General features: G+C 44.0%; 1 pseudogene; it reads right to left on the reverse strand.

Annotated features, from left to right (window-relative positions):
- Positions 1–10,284: 10,284 nt before the first annotated feature.
- On the reverse strand, positions 10,285–10,417 carry LOC149873843 (U2 spliceosomal RNA; annotated as a pseudogene).
- Between the last annotated feature and the right edge of the window lie 236 nt (positions 10,418–10,653).

The following is a 10,653-nucleotide window of genomic DNA, read 5'->3' on the forward strand; positions in this document are numbered from 1 at the left end:
GCGTCAAAAAAACCTCCGGAAAAAAAAGCAGAGCACTGGATGCATGGGCAGTGCATGCCACTCAAAAGCAGAGCTGGGCTGCTCAGAGCCACACTGCAGCTGGTGGCCAGGTTCCACATGACAAAATCATTGCTGCTGCAGCCCAAGAAGGTCCCCAGAACCCCGGGTAAGGCTGCTGGGACCAGCATACTGCTGGCCCCAGCCTTCCCTACCCCACCCAGGGTAACTTGCTGTGTGCCAAAGCACATGCAGCATGGGCGTTCCCCAGGGAAAAGTAATGGTGGCGCAAGGTGCACTGCCGCTACTTGTCCCCGGGGAACCAAATGTCCATGCTCATGCAGACATGGCCATGGAGTCCAAACTCAATTACAACAATAATCCTATTTTTAGCACTTCCTAATGTTTGAGGGTGTGACACTGCCATTTTGAAAGGGTTCTTCGCATGCAGAATTTTTGTGTGTGATTACTTTGTGTGTGATTTCCTAGGTGCTGAAAAAAGTAAATACAAAATCCACCAAGTAGACCAATACTGACACCCACCTGAGCCCTCAGCAGGGCTGGGTTCCAATTAGAACCTCTGCAAGCACTATTATCACTTGAGCTAACAGAGCAAAAGTTGGCATGCTCTATGTGGGACAGCTGATAGAGAAAGATAGTCACATATGTGAAAGTCATTTTCAGTTCTTGGCTGACCAGAGTTGAATGCTGATACTCAGGAGTTTTGATTCTTATTCCAGGTTCTAAGGAGAGCGTGCTCTAGTAATTGCAGAACCTTCTGCCCATTGATCCACCATGTCCCTTTGCCTCATACTGTATTACCAAACCTGACCCCTTCTGCCCCACACTCCTTCCCCATAGCCTGACCACATCCTAGTCCCCGCCCCTTACTGTCCCCAAGTTCTTCATCCCAGCCCATGAGCCCCTGTTCTTTCCATGCCCTTTCCTCACAACTTTTTGCCACAATCTAACCACTTCTCATCCATGGTAGCCTGGCTTGTCACTTCTTTGCCTTCCAATCACTCAGTTTTCTCCTCCTCACTTACCTGGATGGTCTCTTTGGTTCTCAGTTCCAGGGACTGGTACCACAGCCACCCCTGGTTGTTAGAGCATCAACTGCAGAGAGTTCTGCTCTGAGCAGAAATGAAGCACCTCATTAACACAGTTGGAAGAATGAATGCAGGCTCTAGTCTTCAGAGAGGAACATGTTCAATACAAACAGAATTTTCTGAGAACTTCTAAGTCTCTTCTGAGCATCTGCAAACTGAGATTTTTCAGGTGCTTATGAATGAGCTAATTTTAAATCTTCAGAGGAAAAGCAAAAGGAGCACACAATGAAAGCATGATGCTCACCATGATAAATCTGAAATACATGCTGTGGAGCACAGGAGATTTCTTGCTTCTGGACACGCATCGGAGAATCTTCAGTCTGATTAGTTGGAGCCCTTCCACCAACTGGGTGATTGCTGGGAGGAGCTTGCCCTGCCCCTACCTGGGGCAAGGCAGAGAACCTGGACCAGATTGTAGCCTGAACCTTGCCCCAACCTGATTGGTCCATTTGCAATCGGGGGGGAGGGGGGGTGCGGAGCCCTTGGAGGGTACAAAAGAGCAGCATGCCCAGCACATGGGTGGCCGCATCTAGGGACGGAGAAAAGGACAGGCAAAGAAGCAGCTGGTGTGAGCTGGCCAGCAGGACAAAGCCATTGCCCTGAAGAGCCCTGGAGCTGGAGCCCCCCACCCCACTGAACAGGAGCGGTGAGCTGCTACGTTCCCAGCCCCGTTGTGGAGGAGCACAGTGTACAGTGCACAGCTCGGTGCACAGAGCCAGACCCTGGGAGCTTCTTGAGGCAGCTCAGGTCTGCAACCCCTGGCTCAGGGCAAGTCAGTTTGTGCCAACACCATGGCACAGAGGGTCTGGGAGGGATTGGGACCTTGGGAGCCACTTGCGGCGGCTCAGGTCTGGGTCCCCAGGAATAGAGCCAGCAACCTGGTGCAGACAATGCTGCATGGAGGGTCTGGGAGTGGACTGAGCCCCAGTGTTACATGAGGCGACCCGGGCCTCCAACCCTTTATGCACCTTATATTTTGCAAGAGTGTGCCTCGTATTTTGTAACACTGCATCTTTATTTTGTGCATTTTTCTAAGTGTATATTGGTAGTTTAATAGACTGTAGAGTATATGACTCTTAGCCGGGGCTCTGCTGGGACCCCTTCCTTGATGCTTACCAGTACTTATCTGTGCTTACCTGTACTTACCTGTTGCTCACATGTTTCAGTTCAACTGCTTACCCAGGCATTGTTCGATGCTTCTCGAGGTGGTGTAATCTTTCAGCCTTCATTTGCGGGATATAACACTATATAACAATTGTATATTTATGTATGTATGTTCATCGATATCAATTTCTTTAGATTGTGTATATATTAATAAATCTGTACATAGTTAAGCATTCCTTGTCCTGGCCTGACTCTATAGGGAATAGAGGGAACTGGTTTGCATTTACAGATCCTTCTCACAGCACTCCTGCCTAGCCATCCATCCCTTCTATTTGGAGAGGGGAGCACATACTGGGTGCGCCTGGGTTATATATATGTGGTGTGTGTGTGTGTGTGTGTAACTCCCACACATAAGTGGGGTTGTGTATGGTAAAGTGTGTGCTTTTGGTTGTTGTATATTATATTGGGGGGGGGTTGTGTGTGTGTTTTTATGTTTTTATGATGGTCCCTATTGTTCTGGTCATGTGCTCAGCTGCAACCTGTATCTGGACAAAACATACAAAACCCTCTGGCCTCATTGGCCAGAGGAAGAAGAGGATTCTTTAGGCAGATTAGTTGGGAGAAAGACTGGACTGTGGCACTCTCTGAGACAATACAATTACAAAATGGAGGGGGCCAGCCCCATGTGGCCAGTAACTGCCAGGACCCAGTCTTGGTCAGTCTGCTTCAGGGATTAACACCCCCATGGGATTATCCCACTCAAGAAAACAAATGAGGAAAGAGGGAGGAAATAGGAGCGTATGTGTGTGTATATACAGGCTATATCACACATGCACAACAGGCTATATATATATAGTATGCACATATGCAACCTGAGACAAACAGTCAACAAGGACATTTTCAGCCTGGGTGTTTTTTATCTGCAAAGTTATAAACAACTCAAAATAGGATCTTATAATGAAAAGTGTTAAAAACCTTGAGTACAGGCTCTGCTATTGGATCTGCCTATGATTCACACACCCTTTATTTAGGAAGGAACTTCAATTTAGACCTAATTTTAACCATGCCAGTGATCCCAATTGGATTAGTCAAATGCTTGAAGTTCAGCCTGTTACTCAGTATCTTGCAGATAGGAGCCTACCAGATGCACTGTTTAACTTGAATAGAACTTTTGTTTCCCTTCCTCAACAAGATTATCACTCTCTCACTGTTGCTACTCCTCATGGTTAGGGACCTCTTTAAATTGCGGTGAGACTAAACAATTTTCACGGGTTGGTCACACAATAAAGAACAAATTTTGTGGACATTTTTCCAGATGTACTCCATCAACCCTGACCCTCAGTGCTGATTGGCAGAGAAGCCCCAGTGGGCAGAGGAGGGAAGAGGGGGTGGCTGCCAATTTGTCTGCTTCCCTTCATGCCACCCCACCAGCTGGTGCCTTCACCCCTATCCCTGGGCAGGCTGCAAGGTCATGCCATGGCAGCAACAACCTCTGGCTCCCACTGAGAAGCCAACATTTATTTTTATTATGTTTTTTTAAGTTGATTTAATTATATGTGAGGTAAAATAAATGAAATATTTCATAATATTTGAGGCAAATAATTCAACTCCTATATTTTTATGCTCCATAAGAGACCCAGGGGTAAGAAGGAACTTCCAAATTACCATATCTTGCTGAGGAAGGCAGCAAGGCACAGAGGAAGACATTCGTAAGACCACTTCCTAAAGACCCCTTGTAAGTGCTGGTGAAAGGGTATGTCGGTAAGTCTGAGAAGAATATGTCAGAATGGGGCTGGGTTACATGGGGAGATTCCAGGCACCACTGTGACCTACATGGCAGTTCAAGGAGGCTCCTGTAACTTAGGCAGGCCTTAAGGCTATCCCAGTTACATTGCCACTATTATCTATATCTGTCTCAATAAAGATATTGTATATGTACGCAGATGAATATATAGATTAGGGTTGTGCAAAGCAGCTCCTATTCAATTTGGATTTGGCCCAAATCAGGGACAGTGATTCAATTCATTGATTCGGATCACTGTTCCTGATTCAGTTTGGCTGAATCCGAATCTGAAGATTTGATGCTGATTCAGAGAATCAGCAATTCTGCCATAGACACAGCTTTAAATGTTTTTTCTACATACCTCGAGCTACCAGTGTGGCTCGTGAATGCTGCAATGCTGGGGTGGATGGAGCATCCCACAGGAGTGTGGGGCAGCCCCCCACGTGCTCAGCAGCGAACCCAGAAGTGAACCAGAAGTACTTCCAGTCCATTTCCGAGTTCTTCGGGAAGCACACAAGGGGGCCCCCCTGCAATCTCCTGGCTCTGCGATTGGCCATGGGGGGACCCCAGGTGCCCTCCCCCCAGACCCAGGAAGCACCAGTCACTGAGCCAGGGTGAGCATGGGGGGCCCCCGTGTGCGTTCTCTGGTGGACCCAGAAGTGGACTGGGAGTGCTTCTGGGCCACTTCTGGGTCTACTGCTAAGCACGGTGGGGAGCTCCCCATGCTTCTGTGGGACGCTCCATGCGCCCTAACATCGCAGCATTCATGAGCCGCCTGCTACCTAGAGGAATGTAGAAAAAATTTTTAAAGCTGTGTCTATGTCTGAATCTCAGAATCTTCCCAAATCTCTCCAGATTGATTTGGAGGGTTCTGATTCAATTCGGAGAAATTAAAGGGTCCTCTGATTCAATTTGGATTTGGAGATTCGGCTACTGAATTGAGCCAAATCTCCACCGAACCGAATCAGAGACCAAAGCTTCACACAGACCTAATATTGATATACATATTATTAAAGACACAAACTTGGATAAAGATATAGCCTGTTGCTGTCTCACTCACACACATTTTTGGCCAAATATCAATTTGTATTTTAAAAAGGAGGCCAAATCTTCAATTTTGCTTGTGTTTGTTGTGTTTCCAGTATCCAGAGTGGCCCAAAACACAATTATGCATGCTTTCAAACAAAAAAGGCATTTCTCAGGCCTCTAGATTCTAAGCATTTTCATTGACAGGAATAAAATTAAAGATCAAACAAACACTCAGGCCCAGATCATCTTCCACCATTCTGTCTGACCCCCTCTCTGATATCCCCCTTGTGTAAGGGGTAAGACACCTTTCTCTTCAGCATGTACACAGTGGGCATGTCTACATGAGATGCTGACTGCATGATCTGTGCTAATACGCTACTGCACAGTATTATTAGGCTACTGTGCAGTAGCGTCACCCAATAGATGTTCGCTGGCAGTACTTCACAATAACTCCAGTTACTGCGCATTTATTAATACTTGCTAATACAAGTACTAAATAAATGTGCAGTAACAACTGCGCAGTTGCATCTCATGTAGATGCACCCACTGTTAACACATTGGGCTATGAACCTTGATTAGGGTCTCTAGCTGCAACTGGATTGCAAACAGCTCATTATCATCATTGTTGTCCTATCCATCATTACAAGGAGGTACCTTCCACTCAAAAAAGCAAGTTTGATCGTTTTTTCATAACACAGGCCCACAGACTGGCCAGTGAGGCCAAAAGTTTTGGCACCACTAAGTCATATCATTACTGTGAATCAGACACTCCCTACCTAGAGAATCCCACACCAATCTCAATGATTCACATCAGTTCAAAATCCCACAGGAGATGCTATACACAGTGACATCCTGGGTCAGAATCATGATGCAAGGACTGTGTCCCAAATGTCTGGATCTCAAAATTTTTACATCATGAATTTCATCTACATTGATGATGTCCCTGATTGTGGCAGTCACTCCACTATAAAAGACAGAAAAAAGGTACCTTTATCTTCAAAATGTAATTTACAAAACATTTCAGACTTGAAATAGCAGCATCTGGTCCACAGCGCTTGAGTCTTGATCATTTCCTTATAATATTTATTCAGTTTGTTGTCTTTTAAACTGTTTTTACTACCCCCCACCCCATGCTCCTCTTTTATCTCCATGCTTGTGTGTGCTTGTCAAGTGCACTTAAAAAAATTATATCAAGGGGAAAAAATGGAAGCATTTCATCAGCATGGCCTATTTCGATCTGAGGCTTAAAGATAAAGCAAGGAAAATGAAAGTAAAGGACCAGCCTAATAAAATGCTTATTATTAATGGCTCTGTAAGCCAGTCAAATTCCACAAGCCAGCTGGCTGATGCTAACTGTATGTCAGGCAGGCATTTGTGCTGACTATGTCTGTCTGATGCAGATATTTCATTCCTCTTCCTCTCCGGGACAGCTGGGGAACTAGGCCCTAGGCCAAAATCAGCTGAAGTCAAGGGGAGGATTCCAGTGGATTTGGCCAACTTTGAATCAAACATCTAAAAAGCTATCTGTATCTTGGGTTCCACAGGTATTGATGGTCATTCCTCCCCATCAAGTTGCATCACCTGTGAGTTATTGCAGCTGTTGGTCTTAAGTAATTCCATTAATTCATTTTGCTTATGATCCAAGGCTGTTGACAAGTTGGACTAGCCAAAAAATGGAGAAATATTTGTTCCAGTTTTTGGTGGAGGACAGGAAGACAGGAAAGAAAGAAGGAAGGAAATATCACTTGTGGAGTTGTGTTTCCACCTGAATATCTAAACAGCAATGTTTTAGCCATCTAATTGGAGTACTGTGCTACGAAGCCAGAAAGACACAAATTCAAACTCCCTATAGGTGAAAAGTAGGAGTGTGAGAAGTGGACAGTATTTGATTTGGATTCAGCCCGATTTGGGAGACAGCGATTCAATTCTCTGATTTGGATCACTGTCCCAATTTGATTCAGTCGAACTTGAATCTGAAGATTCGACTCTGATTCGGAGATTCAGCCATAGACACAGCTTTATATGTTTTTCTACATACCTTGAGGTACCAGGCATGGCTTGTAAATGCTGAGATGGTGGGGTGGATGGAGCATCCCACTGGAGCATGGGGGGCTCCCTCACACACTCCCTGGCTCAGAAATCAACTGTGGGTGGACCCTGGGTGCCCTCCCAGACCCAGGAGGCACCAGTCACTGAGCCAGGGGGCAGGGGGTTCCCTTGCATGCTCCACAGCAGACCCAGAAGTGGACCTGAAGTACTTCTAATCCATTTCTGGGTCCACCACCGAGCACGTGGGGGACCCCCTTGTGTTCCCATGGGATGCTCCATCTGCCCCACCATCTCAGCATTCACAAGCAGCGCCTGGTACCTTGAGGTATGCGGAAAAAACATATAAAGCTGTGTCTATAGTTGAATCGTTGAATCTCTCCGTATCAAATCAAAGACTTCCGATTCAATTCAGAGAGATTAATGGGTCTCCTGATTCAATTTGAATGTGGAGATTCAGCCGCTGAATCGGACTGAATCTCCTCTGAATCGAATCAGCGACCGGAGCTTCTCACAGCTCTAGTGAAAAGAAGCCTAGAAACTAGGTCTTCAGCCTCCCAGGTAAGTGCCTTAAGCATTCAGCTACTTGGATGAAAAAAAAGTTGGGTTTAGGATTTTGAAAAGAGAGGATGCAGATGGTATGGTGTATTGTTGCATATAACACAACATATTTTCCTCTAGGTAAAAAGAAACTAGAAGTATGAACTATGCTAGAGACCTTGGGCTATATTATGCAGTTTAAAATGAAAGCAAAACCAGATATAACTTCATCAGAATGTGCACTAATTTGCTATATCATACATTATGTATTAAAACACAATAAACTAGGCAAAAATAATCAAAAGATGTTCTTTCTTTAGTCTTGTAGTCATTAGAATTACATGTACATCTCTTTCAGAGTCATAAAACAAAATCAATCCTTCTTGAGCTTCTTGGCAGTGCATCTATTACTTTACTAAAAGTTATTTCCACACCTGAGTTAATGTTCACCTGATTTAGTTTCCACACCTGAGTTAATGCTTTTAGCTAGAGTTAAAAACAGTCTGCAAGGCTGTGAAATAGGAGCTACATTACCAGCAGCACCTAACACACAGAATAGTTGCAGAAGAAAGGTTAGCTTGATTAGGAGAACATTAAGACCATTAAAAAAGGAGAGAACATTCTAATTTTGTGGAAAGTAGAATTTAAAAGGGATCAGGTAGATTATAATGAGCCATGAAGTCAACTGCTGCCTGAATTGAAATGCTGCTGTCACTGCCAGGCAGTTTGTTTTACACTTTGGGTGGACCAGGAAACAAAGGGGATGACACAACTACACCACTGCACTCCACCCTCCCCACTGGGTATGCTCCTTGGACTAAAACATATAAGGTTATTCCACTCCCTCCTCTTTTTTTTCCAGGACTTCGGTCCACAGTCTCACATATCTGATGTATAAAGCAGGGCCCAAAATATGAACGCAGATAGCTAGAAACTGCCACTTAGATGCCCAAAAGAAATCCAAATTCCATCCTAAATACATGTGAATATGCATTACAAATACCCTACTGTGCCCACCAGAGCATACCAGTCTATTAGAGTCACAGCTTGACAATCACCTTTTTCCTGCCATGGCAGGGGGTAGGACTCGATGATCTGCTCAGGTCCCTTCCGACCCTACCAACTATGAAACTATGAAGCAACTAGGTGGGTGTGGGTTTTTGGTTGGCGTTGTTGTAACCACTCGAGGTTTTTTAGCTCTGGGGTAACCATTCTTGATCTCTAAAGTATCATATGAAATCCATCATAAAGAAGATCCCATCACGGGTGTGCTCTTGAAAGGTCCCATCATAAAGTGGGGTGAACACTAAATTTTTTGATTACATGGCCACAGTGAAGAATCTTGGGGAAAACTCAGTTTGGTTTGAACTGAAAACATTTATTTTTCAGGTCAACCCAAAACATTTCATTCAAGCCAAATGGAAATATTGTTTGAGTTACCTCTCCCTTTTGTTTAACCTTTTTTCTGCTAATGAAGACCAGCTTTTAAAGAAAAAAATGAGAAACAAAGAACAAGACAAAAAAAGTTTTTCTTCAAAAATGACAAAATGAAACATTCCAACATTTCTAAGAGGGAACAGAGATCAAATAAAATGTTTTGCTATTTTCACTAAAATTTCTTTTTTTTTTACTGAAGGTATTTTCACTAAATACAAGCTGTATTTGAAAAGATTCTTCTCCCCCATAACTCATTTTTCAGAAAAAAAATTACTATTTTTTCAAAATGATTTTGCCTGCCTCCAATTTCTTGACTCCCATGCACTCCTGTATGTATCAAATTTTCCCCATTGACTCTACCATTAGGGAAGCCTGTCAGACATCTCTCCTGACTGGTTGATTTTTGGGTGCTAATCTTTGGGCTGTACATTCACTTTCTGTATCCTCCTGGTTTCCCCCCAAAGCACAGGAAAACCACATATCTCTAGACCATGGGCACTTCAGAGTTCTCTCCCAAGTGGGTAGCATTCACTCAGCTAGAGAAGAACACATGTATGTAGCCAACAGGATAAATGAGCCAGGCTACAAAACAGAGGAAGGTGGCTCTTCTCTTTACAATCTATGACTTCTACATGCTTCATAGAGCTCAAGGAGTTCTGGGTTATGTCTTAGGAGGAGAATGTGGTCTACAGAAACACAAAGAGCACTGCAATGGGTTTCATGCATTTCCTGCTGAGCTTCTGATTGAGCAAATTCTAATGGCTAGAATGCTAGATCTAAATTCAGGCGACTTAATCCCTGCCTCTGACAGGGCCTGCTGTGTGATTCAGGTAAATCACTTCACTTTTCTGTGCCTTTATTAAACCTTAGTACTTTTTATAGCAAAGCAGAGAGAGTATCAAACTATGCATTGGTGGTGCATTGTATGGTGCTGTGTAGTCTCATGTAGGACCCCAAGACGCTCCTGCAATGTGCTATATTTACTTAAATATAAGATGAGGTTTTCTTCTCCAATCAGCATGGGGAAAAACACTGCTTATCTTACAGTCACATACAAGGAAACTTTGGATATTATTAAACTGCTACTAAAAGCAGACCCTACTCAGTAATGGAAACTATGAAGTTGATTAAATGGAAGCAACACTGAGCATGACGATAAAATATGCGGCCTATACTGGGCTGACATGCTGATGGGAAGTGCCTGTGTCTGTAAAAATGGGCAGATGCTCCCTCTGCAGGGAGCTGGCACCAGGCCTGGAGGTACTGCAAGACCAAGCCAGCAGTGGGAGGGCCAGAGCCAGCCCTGACACCCTCCTTTTGGTGCCAAAAATGCTGCTAGGTTTGATCTTAGCCAAAAAGGCCAAGATGCTGATAGGACCTTGTTTGGTTTTTTTTGTTTTGTTTTTTTACAAATGTTATTAAAAACACATCTATCATCCAACACTTACAGAGCTACACATATTGAGCATCCTTGTTTTACCAAGACTTCATAGCACAGAAACACCTACATATCAAAAACATACCGCTACATAAGTTAAACAACATACAGCAACTTCCTACAAAAAACAAATGCTTACAGAAATGTTTTTCTTCATATAGAACCCCACG

The sequence above is a fragment of the Crocodylus siamensis genome, chromosome 1, assembly GCF_052110815.1.
Source record: "Crocodylus siamensis isolate JL-2025a chromosome 1, ASM5211081v1, whole genome shotgun sequence".
NCBI lineage: Eukaryota > Metazoa > Chordata > Crocodylia > Crocodylidae > Crocodylus > Crocodylus siamensis.